General features: G+C 41.5%; 1 long non-coding RNA gene across 1 annotated transcript; it reads left to right on the top strand.

Annotated features, from left to right (window-relative positions):
* The first annotated feature begins 248 nt into the window (after positions 1-248).
* Positions 249-18,268, top strand: LOC113973445. Its single transcript, XR_003536215.1, has 3 exons — positions 249-259; positions 2,027-2,030; positions 17,987-18,268. It is a non-coding gene; the product is annotated as an uncharacterized LOC113973445 (long non-coding RNA).
* Positions 18,269-22,211: the final 3,943 nt, after the last annotated feature.

Below are 22,211 nucleotides of genomic sequence, written 5' to 3'. Positions count from 1 at the left end.
ATTCTATTTATCTATCTCTCTATTCTCCCTCGGGCTCAGCTCAGGATTTGGTAACTTTGTGTGTGTTTAAACCAAATAAACAAACAGGAAAAAAAAAAGAATCCCTGAGAAATATGTTCAAATAACAAATTTCCTTGACTGATGTTAACATTTCTCAATTGCCCTGACTCAGTCCTCACTCTGAAAAATCTCATATGTCAGCCTTTCTAATTGATGTGTTTGGGGTTTATTAAATGAAGAGACTCAGTAAAGGAGAGATGTCAACAGCCCTACAACTGTATCTCCAATTTACATGGCAAATAAAGGAAAGAATGGGAAATGGCTCTGTGGAAAGGCACTGGTTTTCTCCCTTGAATCTATATTTCTCTCTTTAGTGTTTCCCAAGTGTTTCATATGTGATCTGGACATATCCATCCATACACAGATTGATCCAGGTCATATGTTAAGGAATGTGAAGATCTACATATACAGAATTTGTTTCAAAGAGATCAAGAGGGTTTTTTGCCACAAGTTTAAAGGACTTGAAAGGAGAATTGGGAAAAAATGTAGCTAAGTTACAGCATTAACTACTGCATGTGCACAGAGGAATCACAAAGTCATTGAATACCCCGAGGTGGAAGTATCATCAAGTCCGGCTCTTGGACAAGCCCAAAAATCCCACCATGTGCCTGAGAGCATTGTCCAAATGTTTTGTGAGCTCTGCCAGGTTAGTGCTGTGACCACTCCCCTGGGGAACCTGTTCCAGTGCCCAACCACCCTCTGGGGAAAAAACCTTTTCCTGACATCCAACCTAAACCTCCCCTGGCACAACTTCATGTCAATCCCTCGTGTCCTGTCACTGGTCACAGAGAGAAGAGAGCAGTGCCTGCCCCTTCCCTTCCCTTCGGGAGGAAGCTGCAGGTTGAGATTAGGTCTCCCCTCAGTCCCCTCTTCTCTAGATGACAAAATTTTCCAAATTGTAGGTCTGAGGACAACGCCCTCTGGGCATTAGGTGTGGCACATGTGATCCACACCCCTTGTCCTGCTGGGGTGGACACTTCTTGTCCTGTGAGTGGGAATGCAGGGATGGGAACCCACCAGGGTGGTGGTGGCTCCAGCCCTGGTGGCACCACCTGACCCAGTGCTGAAGGTCAGCTGGCCTTTTCCAGGTATGAGCTCAAGCAGCTCCACTGAGTCCTTCTGGTTTAGTCCTCTCCTCTTCCTGTAGGAAAAGCCAACTCCCTGGAATAAATTGTATGACTGATTTCTTCGTGAAAGTTTGACGCTGCTTCGGAGGAGATTGAAACAGTCTGTTAAACAACACACCACGTACTTGGATACCAGAGGCACCAAGGCAAGTGTCCCCAGAAATAAATAGGTACAAATATCTTATTATTTCCCATGAGCGATCCCACATTTTAGAGCTGTGTAGCTGTTGAGAACACATCGGGCTTGTAATAAAACAATATTTCTTTCCAAGTCCCTCAGGATAAGAAATGATTGACTAGCATTTGTCTCAAGTGGAAAAAAAAAAAGGCTGCAATACTGGATGAATCATGGACAAATCTGTAAACCAGACTGGATAAATCCAGCATTAATCTTCAAATTTAGGCATTACTGTTAAGAGCCTTGCATTTTTTTTACTAACCCTCAAGTCTAGAACCCCAATGAATTTGGGACATAAGAAGTTTTCTCTCATCTTTCATTCTTTCCTCCATCTCCATTTCTCTCCCTTAAACTCTCCAGCTCCAAATCTTTGCTGTAACATAATTAGAAACTTTACTGAGTTAGGAATACCAAGGCAGAATCCATCATCCTTTTACAAAAAAACATGCAGGATCAGGAAATAAATTTTTTTTCTTATTTTCTTTTTTTCCCTAGGAGTTAAAATTCTCGTTAGATCTTTGTTTATAACCATCTGTGTCAAACAACAAATAATAAGGCAAAGAAATAAGCTGCGAAACTGGAAAAACAAAAGATATTCTCGTTTGTTGTTTGACATGGTTTTCAACTTTTAGGAGAGGCACAAAAAATTCTGTTTATTTAGGTTGGTTTATTAAAGAAAAAGGACATCAGAGATGTTTTATACAAGCTCAGATCTCTGAAAGGGCATTCACTCTTTGAGAAATGTTATAAAACTGGAGACCAAACAAAATTGAAGATTGGTTTTGGGTTTGTTTGGGGTTTTTTGGTTTGGGGATGGTTTTTTTCAGTTTTCTTTTAGATAGAGGCTGTTAACTTCACACACTACAAAAAAATGAGATCATTTCTGTTCAATTCTGCATTAAGCCAAATTTCGGGTTTGGGATTTGATTTTTGCCAGTCCTGATGGAGCCCTGAACACCATATCTGTGTATTATTTTATGATGCTTCTTTTTAATTATAAAACAGGGACAGGATACTTGTGCGTTCCTCCTCATGACTGCAGGATCTGACAGTAGCTACCCATTGCCTCTTCCCTAAAATGCTGACTGCCTAGGAAAGCCATTTGTTCTGATACATTGGTTTGGTGGCCAGGTTTTGGTAGTGGGGGGGCCACAGGGATGGCTTTGGTGAGAAGCTGCTGGAAGCTTCTCCCATGTCCCATGGAGCCAACACCAGTGGCCAAGGGTCAGCTCATCAGTGACATTGGCAGCACCTCTTGACGGAGTCAAGAAGGAGAAAGAATGTAATGTAATGTTAATTACATTAATTAAGAGAAGAGAGGAGTGAGGACATGTGAGAGGAACAGCCCTGCAGACCCCAGGGCAGGGCAGGAGGATGGGCAGGAGGAGCTCCAGGCACCGGAGCTGAGGTTCCCCTGCAGCCCGAGGTGCAGCCCATGAGGAGGCAGCCGTGCCCCTGCAGCCCTTGGAGGTCCATGATGGAGCTGAGATCCACCTGCAGCACAGGGAGGAGCCCACATGGAGCAGGGGGATGCCCAAAAGAAGGGGGTGACCCCGTGGGAAGCCCACGCTGGAGCAGAGTCCTGGCAGAACCTGTGGACCCAAGGAGGGAGCAGCCCGCTCTGGAGCAGTTTTCTGGCAGGATGGGGGACCCATGTTGGAGCATCCCTGCAATCCATGGGATGGGCACACACTGGAGTAGGATGTTCCTGAAGGTCTGAACCCATGGAAAGGACCCACACTGGAATAATTCGTGAAGAACTGCAGTCCATGGTGAGGATTTATGTTGGAGAAGTGCATGAAGGACTGTCTCCTATGGGAGGGACCCCATGCTGGAGCAGGGGAAGAGCATGAGGAGTCCTCCCTCTGAGGGGACAGAATATGATAAACTGAATCACAGCCCCCATTCCCTGTCCCACTACTCAGGAGGAGAGGAAATTGGGAGTGAGGTCAAGCCTGGGAAGAAGGGAGAGGTAGGGGGAAGTCATTTGGGTTTATTTCTCATCATCCCATTCTGGTTTGATTGGTAATAAATTAAATTAATTTCCCCAAGTTAAGTCTGTTTTTCCCATGATGGCAATTGCTGAGTGACTGATCTTTCCCTGCCCTTATTGTCACCCATGAGCCTTTTGTTATATTTTCTCTCCTCTGTCCAGATGGGCAGGGAAGTGATAGAATGACTTTGGTGGGCAACTGGCATCAGCCTGGGTCACTCAACCACAACCAACATGATAACATTGACACATTTTGTCCTTTGCAAAACTGAGACAACTCTCAGATCCCAATAAAATGCAAAATACTCAGATATTGCACATTTCAAAGGCTTGAATTTTTTTATGCCCATCTCTTATTTAAAATGCAAGAGAAGACAAAATTTCAGAAAATTGCAGAAAGACATAACAAAATATTGCTGAATTAATTTCTTTGTCCACAGCTGACCAGAGAAACCACCTCTGTTTTACCTGCAGTGCTGAAGTAGGTCAGTGGCTTTGTCACCTCAGAAAAGTGACATTTTGATATATCAATGCAACATCATCATAGGAATAAGGAAATTATGATAATCCAATACATTTTTCATTCCCTGACATTTAATAGGGAACAGCATTAAGGTGGATCATCAGCATTTGCATACTGTAATTGTTTTTGCATAGGTTTGGGAGGGCTGAGTTAACAGGGACCTGTCAATTATATCAGTTTTTTAATTACTTTATTTCACTGCTGTTCTCGAGCTCCAAGGCAAGTGAACTTTAAAATAACTTCAGAATAGATTTGTGCCTTAAACTAAAATATAAATGCAATAGGCTCTGTATTAACAAAATAACCTGTTCATATTTCTTAAGCCCAACAGCACTGTTAGTCTCTCCTTAGCTGTTTAGATATTATAGATTAATTGAGAATAACGGAAGCAAACTGGTTCATATTCTTTCAAATAAATGGGAACTTGGGTAACTAAGGAGGAATTAGTCTTTATGGACTCTATTTAGGCATAAAACTTGGGCCAGCCATCTGAAATTACCCACTTTCCTCTGAGAATGGAAGGTTAGTGATCGGGCAGCTGGACTAGATAATCACTGCAGGTCCCTTCCAACTGAGCTGTTCATTAAATCATACAATGATATAAACATTTAGGTTGGAAAAAACCTTTTAAGATCATTGAGTCCAACCATAAACCCAACATTGCCAAGTCCACCACTTAAACCATGTCCCTATTAGGAGCATATTTCAGATATCTAATCAGATATATACCTCACTCTAAGTCAATAAATGGAGGAAGAGTGGAGGAGAGAGAGATAACTAAAGAATGTTGTTTATAACAACCATTTTAATTCTCCTTTTTGGATGCAGAAAGACCTTTTGGAAAGACCCTTATCTATCATTGACTGGAGGAGAAACTCAGCAACCAATTTATGTCAAACACCAGCACTTAGACATCAGACATTGAGATGAACCCCAGTTTCTGATCTGCCTTAGCATTGAAACATCCTTTTTCCATCTTCCCTAAAAGACCGTCCTTAAGGGATGAATCTGAACAACAGTGCTGGTCATGGGCAAGACTGCAAACATATTTAAATGGGAAATTAAGGAAAAACATTTATGGTGCTTGATTTTGAGATATTAACACTGGTATGAAAGTTTTATCTTAAAAATTGCGAGCTTGATTATTTAAAAATCAAAGGACTTATAAGAAAATAAACAACAACAACAAAAAGTCTAACAAAATAAAGGGATAAACTATCAAATATTTGAAGGAGAGGAATCATCAGAAAAGAGTAGATGTAAATCTGGTACTGAATGATACTCCAGTAATGGAAGTACTTGCACTCAACAAGATGGGAAGAAGCAAAGCAGCATATCCTTATTCTTACCAACATGTTCTGACTCTACATTTCCATGAGGAGAAGTAAGTCCAAGATGTCCATGTCCACTCTTTCTTCCAAAGCCTTCAGAGAGCTGTCTCAGAGTGGAAGGCAGGTCTGTCCTTTCAGCCACTACATTTCATAGGCCAGCTCATAAACAGGAACTCAAGGCAAGACATGGATCCCATCCTGCAGGGACACCCTGGGGACAAAACCTTCTGCTCAGGTGTGAATCTAAAATCATATCAGGAGGAGCCTCATTATTCTGTGAGCTGAGGCTTCCTCCCAGAGGTGTACATTTTGTTTTCAAGCCCTGGTTTAAACCAGAACACAGGAGCTGTCCCTGTGAGAAGATGGACAAGTGTGTTGGGATGTGACACCAGCTGCTCTACAACAGCAGCAAATGTGTTTAGACCACTTGGTATTCAGGGCTCTGTCCTTTGTGTTCTGGGGTTTGTCTGCTGTTGTTGAGCCTCATCTAATGATCTTTTCTGCCTGCAAGACAACCAGACAGATCTCTGTCTGCAGGTCAGTCTGAATATTCACAGCATTCCACAGTCTCTAAAAGGTGCAGTTCTTAATTGCTTGTCTAAGACCTCTTCCCCTACCCCACTACACAAGATGAATCTAAATTAATTTGGCATCTGCAAGGGAACCTGAAGATTGCCAAGAGTTCAGAAGACAGATTTTAATAAATGGGAGGGAATTTTACGATGTTAATTTGTTTGCTTCCCAGAAAGGTGTAGCTGTCTATTTTTATCGCCTGGTGATGTTCCAACTCATTCTCCTATTTCCTGCTCGAGACCTGTTCTTCCAGAAGTGATGAGTGATCTGGTCTCCTGCAAGAGCTGCTTTTATTGTGGGTCTCCAAATTTTATTTAATTATTTCCCTGCAGTCACATTCCCACCACGTACCTCCTCCTTTGAAATCCTTCCTGTAAAGTGTGTAGCTGTAGTTGTCCTGTTAAATTTATCCTGTCACGAGTTTCCATCCACTTCAGCATGAATTTCTTCCTTCCTTCTGCTTTTTCTGAAGGTCTTTAACTAATCTTCAATGCCCTTTTGTTTCCCTCCAAAAAAGATGGTGTCAGGCAGGGAAGTAGAGACCTGATTGCTTTCAGGAGTGGAGGAATTAGGTCCTTGAGTACCACTCTCAGAATTATGGAATTGTTAAGGTTGGAAAAGACCTTTAAGATCATCAAGTCCAACCATCAACCCAGCACCACCACATTCACCATTAAACCGTATCCTCAAGTGCCATATCCACAGGATTTTTGAACACTTCCAGGGATGATGACTCCACCACTGCCCTGGGCAGTCTGTTCCAATGTTTTACGACCCTCTCCCTGAAAACCTATTTCCTAATATCTAGTTTTAACCTCCCCCGGCACAACTTGCATTCCTGAAAAGCACCATTTGTGTGGAGACGTGGCTTTGCTGAGGGAGCTCAGTGTACAAACATGGAACATTGTTTATGGAGCTGAATTGACACATGAAAAAAACCAAATCATGCCAAAACAAAAGTCTCAAAACCTCTCAGGCAATTTCAAATTAAATCAGTTTGATGTCTGGTTAACAGTATTTTAGATGCAACAGCACATGAAAATCAGGAAAACAACCACATTATTATGAAAGGAAAAAAAAACCAAACAACATGTTTATATCTCCTCCCCCATTATATAAATTTTGCAGCCATATATAAATATTAAAATTGTGTTAATGATGATCTTGGTCCCTTTCATCCAGGGTGGGGAGGCCCTGGCACAGGTTGCCCAGAGAAGCTGTGGCTGCCCCATCCCTGGAAGTGTCCAAGGCCAGGTTGGAGCAACCTGGGCTAGTGGGAGATGTCCCTGCCCATGACAGAGGGTTGGAATTATGGGATTTTTAAGTTCCCTTCCAACCTAAACCATTCTGTGATTCTCTGGCAATAATAAAGTTTTCCTGAACATTTTCACCATTGCCATTGGAAGGTTCTTCCACAAGGATTTTGCAAACTCCACAGAAAAGTAACAGGGTGAGAGAGGTCCCATGACAGCTCAGTGGAGAACCCAGCTGACCTTGGTTCTGTTGCAAGGAGTCAGCAGAGGTGGAATTCATCTCCTTCAACCAGTTACATCCAAGTTAGGCCTAAGCCAGACATTTAAATTATGTACAGGGTCAGTGAGGAGCCAGAGATTTCTCCATTGGTTACCTAAAATGGAGAGTGTTAAAAGTGTGCTTTAAACAGGATGGTTTGTCCCATGGAAGTTCACATCTCCCTTCTCTGATCCCAGAAGATTTAGTGCTCATTCAGACGCCCCATGAAGGTACCTGGTGCTGTCAGAGATGCCAAAGGGATCCCTCTTGGTTGCCAGCTTGGTTTCCCACAGCTCCTGTGCCAAATCTCCTCTCTCCAAGGACGAGATTCACCTCAAGGCCAAGGCATCCAAATTTAGGACTGTAAGTGCAGGTTTATCCATGTGAAATGGGGACCCCAGCTCCATCTACAGCCAGTGGAGATCTCCTCAGTGGGGTTGGAGGAGGTGATCCAGCAGCAGGGATGGGCTTCCATGGCCAAACAGAAGCACATGATGCCATTTTAGACTCTGAGAGTGGGGAAACCACCTGTTCTCCACCTGCAATATCAGGTAAGCGGGTGAATATCTCATGTATCTCCTGTAGGATCTGTTAACCCCATGGAGATGTGTTGGCTTAGATTTACTACACTGGAAGGATGGTCACCCAAATGTAGTCACCCAAATACAACAGTCTTAATCTCAGACTGAACTCAGCCCTAAAAACTGTTTTAAACTCCACACCTGGTTTTCAGAGGGCTGCATTTGGCTGCATTTGTTGCTCACCACAAAACCAGGCTGGTTTCTCTTAGACCTATTATCCCATAATTCATGCCTGCATTTCCTTCTTTCTCTTTTTTTTTTCTTGCCAGGCCCATAAGGATATCAACTCAGGGAAGACTAAGTTTAAACTATTTAACATTGCAGCAGCAATGCTTTATTAAGCTTCCTCCAGTTCACATCTGCAAAGTCAAATCACTTCAATCTCCTTGATGTCCCAGAAGTTGTAAGAATCGCTTCAAAACAAGGCTTCAAGCATGATTTTTATTCTTCAGTGGGCACAGTCAAAAGCATTGAAAAAAAAATGAAAAATTAGAAGTACTGAAAGCACTCCCTGGACAAATAACTCCAGGTGTTGCCTCCTGCCCCTTTTGAGAGAGGAGTAAACCCAGCCCAGCAGATGTGGGATGTGCTTCATCTGTAACACTTCAAACAAAATGTACATTTAAAATTTTGGGGGCTTCAAGAAGTTTTATTTTTATCTGAGACAAATTTAATTTAAAGGAGAATGATGAGCTTCTTGAGTTTATTCCTCTCTGGAAGGATTTTTATTTATTAATTCATTTTGTTTCACCATTAAGGAATATGCAGCCTGGCATGTAGGAAGGACCAACTGCAGGGCAAAGGAAAATCCCAAGAGAATGATAAACTTTGAGTGGGAACGTGGAGAGTTGGAAGGGAACAGGAACAAAGAGAGAAAGACAACAAAAGAAATGAGAGGAAATTAGAGGTGAGAGGCAGAAAATTCTCCTTTTCCCTCTAGGTTTGGCACATCTGGCTTTTAATTTTGATTTTGCACAAGAAAACCTTTTTAATCCCCTAGAGAAAATCTGAAAAAATTTGCAGGATTGTGTAAAGAAAGTCCCTTTAAACAGGGAAAAAAACTCTGCAAACAGTGGTCCAGAGTCCCTTTATTTGGTTCTAATGTTCAAATTACAATTGTGTGTTCTTGCTGGAACTAAGCACTGAAACCAGGTCTTCAAAACCATGAAGTTGGATTAAGATTAAATACATTTTAGAACAGGGATATTTTAATCTATTTTACTTCTGTTCTAGTGTTCAGGACTCACAGTGAGAACCCTGTTACCTTTTTGGCTGTGACCAAGGGACCACAGGCTCTTTATTTAGATAAAAACAAGAGAGTGAGACCACAAGATGAGTTTTTCATGTCTTTGTGTTATTTTAAAAACTTGCAAGACTGGCATTTAACTCTAAGTGTTGAAAGGCCTTAATGTCTTCAAACTCTTTGATTGAATGATTGATCAAATTCGATTTACAACTCGTTCAGAAGACAAATAACAGGTGTGAAAGCTGGTATTGCCGAGGCTAGAAATGAAAATGTTAAGGAACATTTTCTTAGAAAGTGACTCTTCCATGAGCCTACACACTTTATTTCTCAGTTTGAGACATGATGGGGATGATTGAGTGTTTGTCTTGTTGTGAGTGACTGCAGGATGATGGTTATTCACTGCACATCTCCCATGCTCTGAGCATTGCTGCAGTTGATTGAGATGCAATGATTGGCTTCACTTATCATGTTCAAGAGAAATTCATTGCCCCTTGGGAAATAGTGTCAAGATTTCCTTCATGGCAAAATCAATCTTTAAGCCTACCAATTGTTACATAAAAAAACTTTACATATTAATGACTGTTGTTATTCTTATAAGAAATCTAAATGGGTTTTTTTCTCACTTACATATCCAGGCCATGGATTCTGCATTTTGGCAGAAGCTGACAACGCTAAGACAGGATAAAACAAAGCCTGAAGTGATTTGTTTTTAAATTGCCAACCACCAGTAACTCAAGGGGTACAAGGAAGAATGGCTTCAAACCAAAATAAGGTAAGTCCAGATGAGATATTAGGAAAAAACTCTTTACTGTGAGGGTGGTGAGGTCCTGGCACAGGTTGTCCAAAGAAATTATGGATGGCACGTTCCTGGAAGTGTTCAAGGCCGGGTTGGATGGAGCTCTGAGAAATTTGGTCTAGTGGAAGGTGTCCCTGCCCATGGCAGAGGGTTGGAACTGGATGATCTTTAAGGTCCCTTCCCTCCTAAACCATTCTGGGATTCTATGAACTCAAGTGAAGTTTTGTCAGGGAGGACTTAAGAGATAGTAGGACCACGCCCAGCAAATCTCATTCTATCATAAAACAAAACATTGTCTTTGGATAACAAAGTGTTGAGTGATCAACTCAGTGAAAAATTCTTCCATGAAGAGCAGAGAGGAAAAGACACTTATTTGTTGAAAGCCTGAATCCAGTTGCCATAGGGTTTATATGATTTTTCCCTGTTAACTCATGCAAATGGAAAAAACTTAATAAGTACAGATTTCCAGAGGGAATAATTCCTCTTAGCTTAGTGGAAACAGGAAAATAATTATGGGATTGTCTCAAGTATTAAATATGCCAGCACACTTAACAAGTAAGGAAAATAAGAATAAGAAGAATAAACCTTATTAATTTCTTTATTAAAGTGGGGTTTCACTGGGGCCTGGAGGGCCTCTCATTTTAGTGGGAGAATAGCACCCTGAAAACAAGCAGGCTTTTGTATTTCTTTAAGAGCATTCAGGATATTCCCTTCCAGCACACATAAATAATGGATTACCTGAGCTTTATTACCTTTTTGGCATGATTTGTCCTTCTCCCAGGTTTGCAGCACTCAAAATTACATGAGCAATTTTCCTGTTTTCCGTGGTGCTGGTTCCCCCCTTCCCAGCAGCTGGAGTTTGCTCATAATAACATTTATTGCACAGTCTTTGGGGCCTATTTCCTTACACTCCCTGCAGTCTAATGAATGGTCCATGACACTATTCCAGACTCACTGATTTCCAACCAGCCATTGTTCCATGGATCAGTGCTTTCAATGTGGTGACTCTGCAGGCAGCTCCCAAGCCCTGAAAAACCTTGGTTTGGAGGATTATTTCACTCCAGATCAGCGTTTCAGGAAGGCTGCTGTGCTGCTGAGTCAGCACAGATGGGGAGATACCTTGATCCAGCTAAAAGAAGTATATGAGAGGAGAAAAAAAAAAGCACAAAGAAGTAAATTGAAAAATCATCACGAAGGTTGCAAGGGAAAGGGGATGGTGGTGCCATGATGGAGCAAAGCTGAAATACTGCAGAGAGAAGAATATCTGTGCTGATCAATCCCCCAGCCATGGGGTTTGTTCAACCTAGATAATAAAAGGCTCAGGAGGGACCTTCTCACTCTCTACAACCCCCTGACAGGAGGGTGGAACCAGGTCGGTCTCTTCTCCCAGGTAACAAGTGACAGGATGGAAGGAAACGGCCTCAAGTTGCACCAGGGGAGGTTTGGGTTGGATAGTAGGGAAAATTTCTTTGCTGAAAGGGTGGTCAGGCAGCAGAACAGGCTGCCCAGGGAAGTGGTGGAGTCACCAAGCCTGGAAGTGTCCAAAAAAAGTGTGGCTGTGGCCACTGAGGATGCGGTTTAGTGGTGAACGTGGTGGTGGTGCTGAGCTGAAGGTTGGACTTGATGATCTCAAAGGTCTTCTCCAACCATAACAGTGATAACAATGATTCTGTGATTATATTGTTACAGCTCCATTTTCCTCTCAGCCACCAGCCAACCTCTGGAAAACCAACAGCCTTTCTACCAGCTTTGTCCCTTTTAGAGGAAGATTTTTAACTTCTTAGAAACACATCTAAATCTCCTCACCGTGGTCTGTCTTCCTCCCTGGTGCATATTTACCTGTTTCAGTCTCCACAGAGGGAGCTGTGAACCTCTTGCAAAAGAAATTTGAATGCAAACCCCAAATAACAGACCTATTCCCATATGTTTTCAAGCAAGGCAAAGTCTAGACTTGGCTGCAAGCTCTCAACACTTAATTTCAGTCCTGATTATAAAATAAAACAGGGTATATAAACAAGGAATATTTTATTTACTCACATGATGTTGAGTAAATTCACCTCCCCCACTTTTGTTTTCCTTGCACAAACATGTTCAATCACCAGGATATAGAAAATTGCCCCTGGATTTTATTGGTCACAGGTGAGGTGTTCTTTCAATTAGATATAATTAAGAAATTCAGTTCAGCATCATAACATGGTCCCAAGGAAATGACACGTCTTTCATTGAGTGTGCTTATTGAAAATAACACTTTTTTTCGTTACAGCCTATATATAAGTTAATCCTTTTCTGGATGAGAATTAATTGCTGAAGGTCAGTAATTAATCTCTTTGTTTTGCAAGATGGACTTCACTTAACTGAACTGCATTTAAGAGCTTCCAAATTTCCAAGAACAAAACCTTTCAGCATTTTACACCAATAAAAGCAGGAATCAAAGGACTCTGATTTGACTTTAAAATAGATACCTATAAGTTGCCTTTCTAAATTCTTGTTGCTTTTTTTCCAAGCTGATACAGCATTTTACACCTAAATATGAAATAATTAGGACATTTACAGTGTTGTCCCCAAGAAAAACTGAAAGCTTTTGCCCTACAGTAGCTGTTGCCTAATTCTAGAGTTTTGAATGTCCAATATAGAGCTTTTTTTTAACTCCAAGTATCACTCCCAGCTGTTGTCACCCCCCTAAATTGGGGGGTGTAAATTTTAATGCCTGTTTTAGGGATATAAAAAGCTCCATCCATCTCTAGTTTGCAAGGTGTGCTGTAGAATGTCCAAAATATATCCCAGCAGCAAAAGGCACAGACTCCACCACTCCTGCAAATACCACAGGAGGTGTGGACTCAGCAATAGCTTTTGTTCAGGAATAGGGAGGTAATGAAAATATGCCTTGTGGTGCTGCCAAAAAAAGACATTAAAGCTGATGCTGCCAATGCAAACAGAGCAGAACTCACCATAACCAGCAGCTCACAACCACACCTCCAGCAAGGCTTCATCAGCCTGGGAAGGTTTTTCTTGTCCTGCAGGTTTTAATGATTGGCAAAATGGGAATATTTATATGAAAGGAATCATTTATTATTACAAACGCTCAGACAAAAGATCTTAATCAGAATTATTTACAACACAGTATAAAAGCTAAAACTAGCAGTAGTAAAGTACAAGATAGGATAGTGCACTATATTGAAGCAATTATTGGAACAATTATATTAAAGCTGGCGAAAAGGAGATAATTATTAAGTAGAGATTTGATGTGACTCACCCAGATCAACCCTCAAATCTTTTTCTCTCAACCTCCAGGCCCAGCAGAGCCCATCCTCCATGTATCTCCCAGGAGTTACACCATCAAAACCTTCCCAGAGAATTGCTGGATGAACACACACACTCAAATATTTCAGTCAAAGTGAAGAAGGAAGTCAAATAATGAAGGGTAAGTGTGAGCCAGAATTTACTCTATGAGTAATCATCTTGCAAAAACACACTCCTGGGCCAATGGAACAGGCAACTGTGGGCTCTTCTCTCCTGCTATGCTAAATATTTGCCTCTCTTCAACTTCTCTTAGAGAAAAAAAAAAATCATGAGTGCTCGTGTTTCCTTTCTCTCAGGGGTTTTCTCCCCTATTTTTTTTCCTCTCTTGGCACATTTTTAGCTCCCAGTTACGTTATGAATACCCAAATAGACCCCAACAAAATCATTCTGCCTTGAAATGGCTTTTGTGTTAGTGTTCCAAGCAATTACCCTTTGGAAAAAAATATTCTTTATGATTTGAAGCGTGGAGAGATAACTAAGATTATTCTCTATTAAAAAGCAGGATTTTTTTTTTTGCCATAAAGGGAACAGGAAAAAAACCATCAGAAGAAATATTCCTCCAGCAAATATTTCTGCTGTCTGAAGCCTGTCACTTCCATAAATCACTCTGTGCTCTGGGTAATACACACGACTGTACTACAAATGAGCATTTAATTAGTGCTCTAATACAAATACCAAGCACCTCCTGTGCTAATAACCAACATTTGGGGCTGTAAATGTTTGTCAGGTAAATATCATGGAATTGTGAGGCTCCACCTGACCTCAGGCAAGGAAAATGAGTGAGATGAATTTGCTGGCTCCATTATCCAGAGATCAATTGATGGCATCACACAGTGCTGGCAGGAGATACCAGAGGTCAAGGAAAGGCCATAAACCGGTTCATGGGGAAATGAGCCTCAGACATAGTAGGGACAAAGCTCAACAGCTATTTTTAGGCAGTTAAAAGTTACAGAAAAAGGGTCTCACATAACCACATAGTGAATTTTATCAGGAACGTCCTGGTGGCTTGGTTCTGTGACTCAGCCCTGGCTCAGTGCTCTCCAGCAGGAATTTGGAGGTTTGTCCTCCCACAAGGGTTCAGGGAACCATCAGCTGGTGTGGTGTGGACAGAGACAGGACCCTGTGGAAGCAGGAGTGTGTCTGGATCCCAGGGACACTCTGTGTGAGGCAGAGCTTGGTTCTGTACCAAACAGTAAAGAAAAAAAGTAGCTCTGGAGGCCAATAAATGTGTGTGTGTTTTCAGATGAATTTTTAGCACACACTAAAAATAAATTGCTGGAGATAAGCCTCCCCATTCCAGGGGAGAGACACTCCCAGAATTCCATAACCGGAAGGTTCCTGTACCACTGGTGGTACTGAATCTATAAAATTATTTATACATATGCACTGATTTTGTACAAAGAGCTCAAATAAGCTTAAGCATAGTCTGGAACCTGAATTTACACACCATTTCCACTGTAGTTGCACATCACTCAGTGGCTGCAGCCATCCACATCCCAGCCTGAGGGACTCCAGCACTGCAAAACTCCTCAGCAATCCCACATTTCCATGTGGACTTCCAGTCCTTCTGCAACTCACCATCCGTGTCAGCTCCTCATTGGCAGAGGCAAGTTTGGGACAGATGAGACATATCCCAAAGATGCTTCCACCTCATGGGATTGGCAACCTGAAGTAAAGTGAATTTATGGGCAAAACAGCTCAGTGGTGAGGAATGGTTGGAGAGGACTCTTGGGATGAACCCTAAATATTGCTGTCCACTCATTTGAAGGCCACCAAATATAAAAAGCTGATTTCTGCTTCTGAAGTATCCTTTCAGGCCATCTGTCCTGGGACATGTGTCAGCACCCACCTGTGGGAATATTTACCCTTTCCTCTGCCTTTGTTGGCTGCTTGAACCACTCAAGTAAATGAGTAATGTGGATCCCAACAGGAAATGCAGAAATTTACTCCCAGGAAAGCCATGTGAATTTGGACTGGGCACTTTATGCTGATCATCCTCACCAGGTCTAAAACCAGGAATAGAATCAGCAGGAAAAACACAAGAGACTTAATCCTCCTCCTTAGCACTGCTGACTGCAAGAGGGAACCTGAATGTCTGTACAGATCTGAGCTGCATCTTCCCATTACACAGTCCAGATTTGCTGTTGGACATGAAAACTCCATCTATAATGTATAAGGAAAAATTGTCACCTCAGGATGGAGACTAAAACGCCTCTGAGTAATTTAAAAGCTGTAGTGAGGCAGCTGATAGGACAAAGTAGACACAGTTTAAACTCTTGTCCCTCTCCAGACATCAGCACTTCACACAGGGCTGTAAGCAAATGGTTTTGACACTGTGCTCTCCAGAGCTGGGAATCCTTTTTATTCAGAAGAAACTGCCAAAATAAGGTACTGGGATCCCAGGACCTTCTCATTTCCATGGCCTCAAATACAGCTCTTCTGAAAAAGTGCTCTGGACACCAGAGCTGTGATTAGTGTCTAGGTAGGAATCAGTCTTTTTTCTTCATCAAAGGTTTCAAATTAATCTGGAGAAGAAAACAAGGCAATAAGAAAGTCAGACTCAAGTGAATCCTCAGCTCAGGACCTGACATAGGTCCTGAGTTTGAACATATTCAGTGCCCACAGTGACCCCACTGAGCTGGATTCATCTGGCCAGATGTTGGCATCTTCTCTATAAATCTGTATGTCTGAAAAGGTGAACATAAAACAATAATTTTTAGAGTCAATGGAGGTGCAGGGCACAGAGAAAGAGAGGAATATATTGAAAGGTAGGGTGTCCAAACTGAACATCTAAAATATGTCATAAGAGTCATCTTTTAAACTGCCTGTTCCTGTCCAAGGATCCAGGTTGACCAGCTCACCTCATGATGCCTCTAAAACCACTGGCTACAGCTACCAGTAGTACATCTAATATTTTGCCTGTCAGAAAAATCATTTAATTCACTTATTTTTTTAATTAATCTTAAATTCTCTATGGTTCCATTTCCTACCTGAAAGTGGCTCGGTGATCCATGGCTGTGGAAAATAATCCCATTCGTGTTTATGCAGTTCTAAGTTACTGCAGTGACAAGAACCTGGAAAAATTAATACACTTCTGCCTTCAGACTCTGGAGGGTTTGAGGAGTGCTCAGTAAATCAAGCAGAGGGCTGTTGCAAAAGAGAGGTAGAACCCAATGTTGTTTTGCTGCCCATTTGAAAGAGCACCAATATGCTGAATAAAAAAATACTAATACAGGCAAAAAAATAGGGTGGAATTTTATTCAAGCAAACAGAAAGGGAAATTAAGGTTACACAGGCAAATTGTTCCAGTGTTTTCAGACTTCTGAATAACTTACACTGCAGTTTCAATGTTACTTTAATTATTTTTCTTCAGCTGCAACCTACACAATAGTATGTTCAGCACTCTCTATTCCAAAGGCATCACTCTGTCACCAGGTGAAAAACAGATTCTATTACTACACTGAAGATTTTGAAAACTCTTTTCTAATTTCAAGTCAGAACACAAATGTTTGCCATCTGCAGTGGATCAGAAATTGTGAAAAACAGCTCTATTTCAGCATTCAAGTGTGCAGCTTTCACTCCATCTTCTCAAAAAATAATAACTAAAATTAGCTCTGTAGAAATGTTGGGGAAAAAGAATACTTGATTTAAGTTAAATTTTAATTTTCATTAAAAAAATAAAACTCACCATTAGAATTTTTTTATTCCTCAAAAATAAATGCTGGAAAAAACAAATACCTTTTCAGTGTCTCTGATGTTTATCTTCACTTAGTAATGAATTAATGAGTTCAGGTTTTTCCATCTTCCTTTGAAGACAGTGAAATAATACTTTTTTTCTTTAAGTTGGATCAAAATTTATCCCAACATTCTTGGGATATCTATAACCAGGAAGGCTTTGTGTCTTTTGTTAAAACCTTTTTGTTGACTGAGCATATGAGACTGTACAAATGCTACCCAGATTATATAGGATGCAGTTAGCAGGGAATGTGCAGCTGAACAGGGAGGAAAAGCTCATGTGTGGGGATTTTGAGCCCAAATCTGCCACGTTGAATCTTGGCAGGAGAGCTCAGAATTTTATCAGGTTCTGTGCTCTTGGTGCACAGAGAGGAAACACATTTACTGCGTGAAATATTTATTCTGAAAGGTGTTGCTTTAAAGGTCAAAGCAGGGCCCCGGTGGGTGGTGCTGGCTGGGAGTTAACTATGACATGGAGCAGAGAGTCCTTCAGTGGCATTCCATGGGATGCAACCAGCTCAGTCCATCTGAATTCCTTCCCTGTGAGGGTGGTGGGGCCCTGGCACAGGTTGCCCAGAGAAGCTGTGGCTGCTCCATCCCTGGAAGTGTCCAAGGCCAGGTTGGAAGGGGCTTGGAGCAACCTGGACTAGTGGAAGGTGTCCCTGCCCATGGCAAGTGAGTGGAATGAGATGATCTTTAAGGTCCCTTCCAACCCAAACCATTCAATGATTCTACGAATCCATGATCACAATTTGCATTTGCTTATCCCCTCCAGGTTACAAGAAGCTCCTGACACTGTTACAGCCCTAAAATGAAAGCCCAAAGTGAGCAGTGAACAACAGAAAGAGACTGCAACTGGACAAGTTGGATGAACTTGGAGCAACCTGTCCTAGTGGAAGTTGTCCCTGCCCATGGCAGAGGGTTGGAAACAGTTGATCTTTAAGGTCTCTTCCAACCCAAACCATTCCAAGATTCCATGATTCTGTGATCTGACTGGTCACAGGAGGTAATTTGGAAACTGGTATCTGTAGGAGGTGGAAAAATGAAGGAAGCTTCGCCTCTCAAGAAGGAATATGCTGTGGAGGCAAAGATGAACTTTTATGAACTGTTTCAGAGTGTGTTTTGTGTTTAATATTGTGTTTTCTTTATTTATTGTAATATTCCCCTCATTATTATACCCTAGTTTTCCAGAACTTTCCCTCATCCCTCATGGCCCTAAACCCTGTCCTCTTGTTGGTTAATTTTTGGTGCAATGCAGCACCTTTCCCTATATGGTTTTACCACCCTGTTAATTTACATACTCCATCCTTGCTCCTCCCTAACTCCACCCCTTCTTCCAGAGGGTTCTCCCCTTACCATATAAAAGGTGGGAGCCATTTTGTGTTGATTCATTCTAGTAAAACCTGGAAAGAATGTTTATTTATATGGGATACGTGAGGTGCCCTCTGGCCTTGCTTCTGATACCTACATTGCATGGGAGAAATTGTCCCTGTTACTAATTAGCCAGCTGGCACTGAAGGGATGTTTTGCTTCATTAAAACCAGGTTTTGAGGGTTGGTTTTGTTCCCCTCCATCTCCACCCACTGTGTTCTGTCACTTCAACAGGCTCTCCTCCCAGGAGACTGGACTTAGTCAAGATGTTTGGTAATTAAAAAAAAAAGAATAAAAAGACAAAAGAGAGAGAGAAAGCAGACTGTCTAATTAAAAACAATCTCTGAGGAGTAGCCATCCCTCAGCTTAATATTTTTTCTGAACTAGGAAGGTTCTTAATTTTTTAATTACTCTTTGTTGTTCATTGTTATGAAGAGGGGCACAGGGTGTTCATGGCCTTTGTGGACAGGACTGTCCAGTTTGGTTGATCAGTCATTCCCATTAGCAAGAAGTTACCAAGGATATGTATTTTTATCATGTTTTGCAGTATGGATTTGTTTTCAGGATCATAAAAGCACATCCCTCTGACAACTTCTGGTGAACTTCAGCCACAGAGCCATAGCTCAGAATGATATTCCCTGCAAAACTCCTTTTCCCCAGTGAACTTGCACTGGCTGAACCAACATAAACTTTCTGATTCTGTGTCAGATCAGCACCTGAAATCTCACTTCTGTAGGATCATAAACTCATGGAATCATAGAATGGTCTGGGCTAGAAGGGACCTGAAACATCATCCAGTTCCAACCCCTCTGTTTTGGGCAGAGACACCTTTCACTAGACCAGGTTGCTCAGAGACCCATCTAATGATGAGACCCAAGAATTATTCACACACAACAAAGTTCAAGCCAACAATAAGTGTTTTAACCTGCATGCTGTCCATGCTTGTCAAAGTCTGGTTTTTGTGTGCACTGAATGGAGAGAAGCAGAGGTTGTACCCAGATAATCTGTTCAGATAATGTGCTTATTCATCTTCTTTGATTAATTAAAAAATGCTCTTATTGTGGTTAAATTCACCTCATGTATCATTCACCATCTCTAGTAGGCATTTACCCATGGATCACTCAGCCCAGAATCCCTGTATCCCTCAGTGGAAAGGATGCAGCTCTCTGGGTTTATTTTGGGTGGGATGAATTGTGCTCTAGACCCCAACCACAGGTCTAGGGAGCACAAAGAGAACCCTAGAGAAATATCTGATATATAACACCTCTACCACAGACATTTATGCTTTTGCAGTTGAATTATACTCCAGATATTTCAATCATTCATCCCTCTCTTAAAGTCACATATTCCTGTAGTATCTAATTTCTCTGGTAGAACAGCCTCACCTCCATTTCTTCACCCAGTGAATGTCACCCCCCAGTCACCTCCTGCCTTGTCCCCACTCTCCATTCTGGCAGCAGCTGGATTATGCAAACACCAGCCCAACATGTTCAGCTTGATTTGCAACCTCAAAATAGAAACCTGCCAGTGGAAAACTGATGTCTGTGACATTGCATTAAAGGTTATTTCCCATCCTGGTGCATTAAAGCCTTCCCTGGCAGGAGGTGTGGACTAGAGCAGCAGCAGTTTAAATTCCCCAGGGAAGAGGGCAGTGAGAACCCAGGCACAGCAAAATGCAGTGAGCTTTATTTTCTTCACAAGCATCGAGGTTGTGCTGAATATGAACAAAATCTCCTCTTCTGGTCATTGCAGCTACAGCAGTGAACTCTAACAAGGATTAACTGTGTGTTATTCCCCTCTCATTTCATTGTTTTGTTAAGGGAACCATTGCCTACCACCTCGTTGTCAAACACTCTATTGATGCTTCAGTTTTGGTGTTGTTTGAAGGCAATTCAGTGGAGAGGCTTTTGATTGGGGCAGAGTCAAGAACAAGGGATGATCATTCCCAAACATTCCCTTGTTGCTGCTGAATAAGAGAACTGGCACCTGGCTGGGGAGCAGTGGAGTGTGTGGAGTCTTCCCATCCACCTCTTCTTTTTCCTACACACTTTTAATCCACAAAAAGCTTCTCAAAACCTCGGGGTTGACAAAGGATTTCTGTTTGTGCAGGCAGGAAGTACTATTATCAAATTTTTCCAGTTTTATATATTAACATTTACACCCCTGCGAAAGCCTGGAGCAAACATGCTCTTAACTAGTTACAAATCCAAAGCAGAGAAGTGTTAAGACAAGGGAAAGCAGAGGATTTTTGCCCCAGAGCAAGGGAAGGATGATGCACCTGCAGATGTAGCAGGTCAGTTTACATGTAAAATTGTGAAATATGAGGTTTTACCACAACAAATCTCTGCAATTTTTGAGAAATCAATCTCCTATTCCTTTCTCTTTTCTTTCAGGAGTCATGGCAGGGGATGTGATGAAAACCAAGATGTGGGTTTGATTGCTCCAGAAGCTCTTGGAAAACACAGGACACCTCCATGACAGGTGCTGTGCACAGTTAAACCTCCAAAACAGTTTGGGGAGTTAATCTTTAAGAGAGTTTTTCAATGAGACACAAGCAGGCAGTTGCATAAACAAGACTCAGATGTTAAGTCCCAACCCCAAACCCTAAATCTGCTTCCAACAGGTGGCTGAACTCTCCATAAATTATGGTCAAATCACTTCAGCCCCTTATCCAGTTAGATTTTCACCTACACAGCAAGGAACTGTCACATCCAGAGGTATGACACTGCATAAGAACAGAAATTTCTTTTTTCATTTTTCAGTGATTTCATGCTTTAAATATGAGGGTTTAAAAATAACCCAAGACATGAAGAATACAAATTTTTCCAAAAAAAACCTCCACCCATTCTCCACTGTCTTCTTAAAGTTTTCCCACACCTCAGTCTTTTCTGGACACCTTAATCTGTCTTTTTATGTCTCTCAAAGGGGGGAGCATAAAAGCTGTTTTAAATATAACTGTTAAATAAATAACATGTTTAAATGTAAATATTTTATATAAATAAAAACCATTGTGGTTATCTTTTACTGCAGCACGTTGTGATAGCAGCCCCAGTGCCATTGTTTCTTTGGAAGAAAATGTGACAGTGCAAAAAAATTGGGATAACTTGTGCAATTCTCTCCCCTGTGTCACCCAAAGGGCACATTTTTTATGAAATGCATATGTGGAAAAACTGTCCCAGCTTTTCTTGCTGCTTCCTTCTTCTTGATCTTGTCTGACCTGCCTTTCAGACCCAAAGATGTGTCCAAGTCGTCAATGAAGAGAACAAAACTTGGGAAAGAGTTAAAACCAGCAGATGTAATGCAACAGAAGGGAACATTATGTCAGAGATGTGTGGCAAATGCCATTTTTCCTTTTCAATTCTCCTGTAATTTTTCCAAATTTTCTATTTCCAGCAGGGGTTTGAAGCACAAAATTTCACTTGACTGATAAGGAATAGTTTTATTTCCATAAAGATATGTTGGTTTTTCTCTTTTCCTCTCTCTGAAAGCATCTCCCAGAAGATCCAAAAAACAGAGGACAGGGCCAGGCTTCCTGATATTTGACATCACTTCACTCAAGAATTTCTACCACAATCAATTTTAAGCGTTGGGAGTTCATCAGGATAAAATCTCAATCACAGCATCACTTCCAACTTGTACCATGGTACAAGGTGTAAGACAGAGAGCAAAGTTATTCCCTACGGGGTCAGGAGGGTGATATCAGGTGCAGCAAAGCAGATTTTTATGGCTGAATAAAGGGCTTTCTGTCTCTAGGTCCCAGCTCATATTGTAGGTTTTCTATCAAAATGGAGAGATGACTCAAACTGCCATTAAAAACTTGGAAATCTCATGATCCAACCTGCTGTTGGATCTCCAAAATTAAATTATGGCTAGACAAGCTATTGT

This window comes from Neopelma chrysocephalum, unplaced genomic scaffold (assembly GCF_003984885.1).
Source record: "Neopelma chrysocephalum unplaced genomic scaffold, ASM398488v2 Primary Assembly neopelma1_101, whole genome shotgun sequence".
NCBI classification, from domain to species: Eukaryota; Metazoa; Chordata; class Aves; order Passeriformes; family Pipridae; genus Neopelma; species Neopelma chrysocephalum.
The sequence above is the reverse complement of the archived record's forward strand: the minus strand, read 5'-3'. Positions and strand labels throughout refer to the sequence as shown.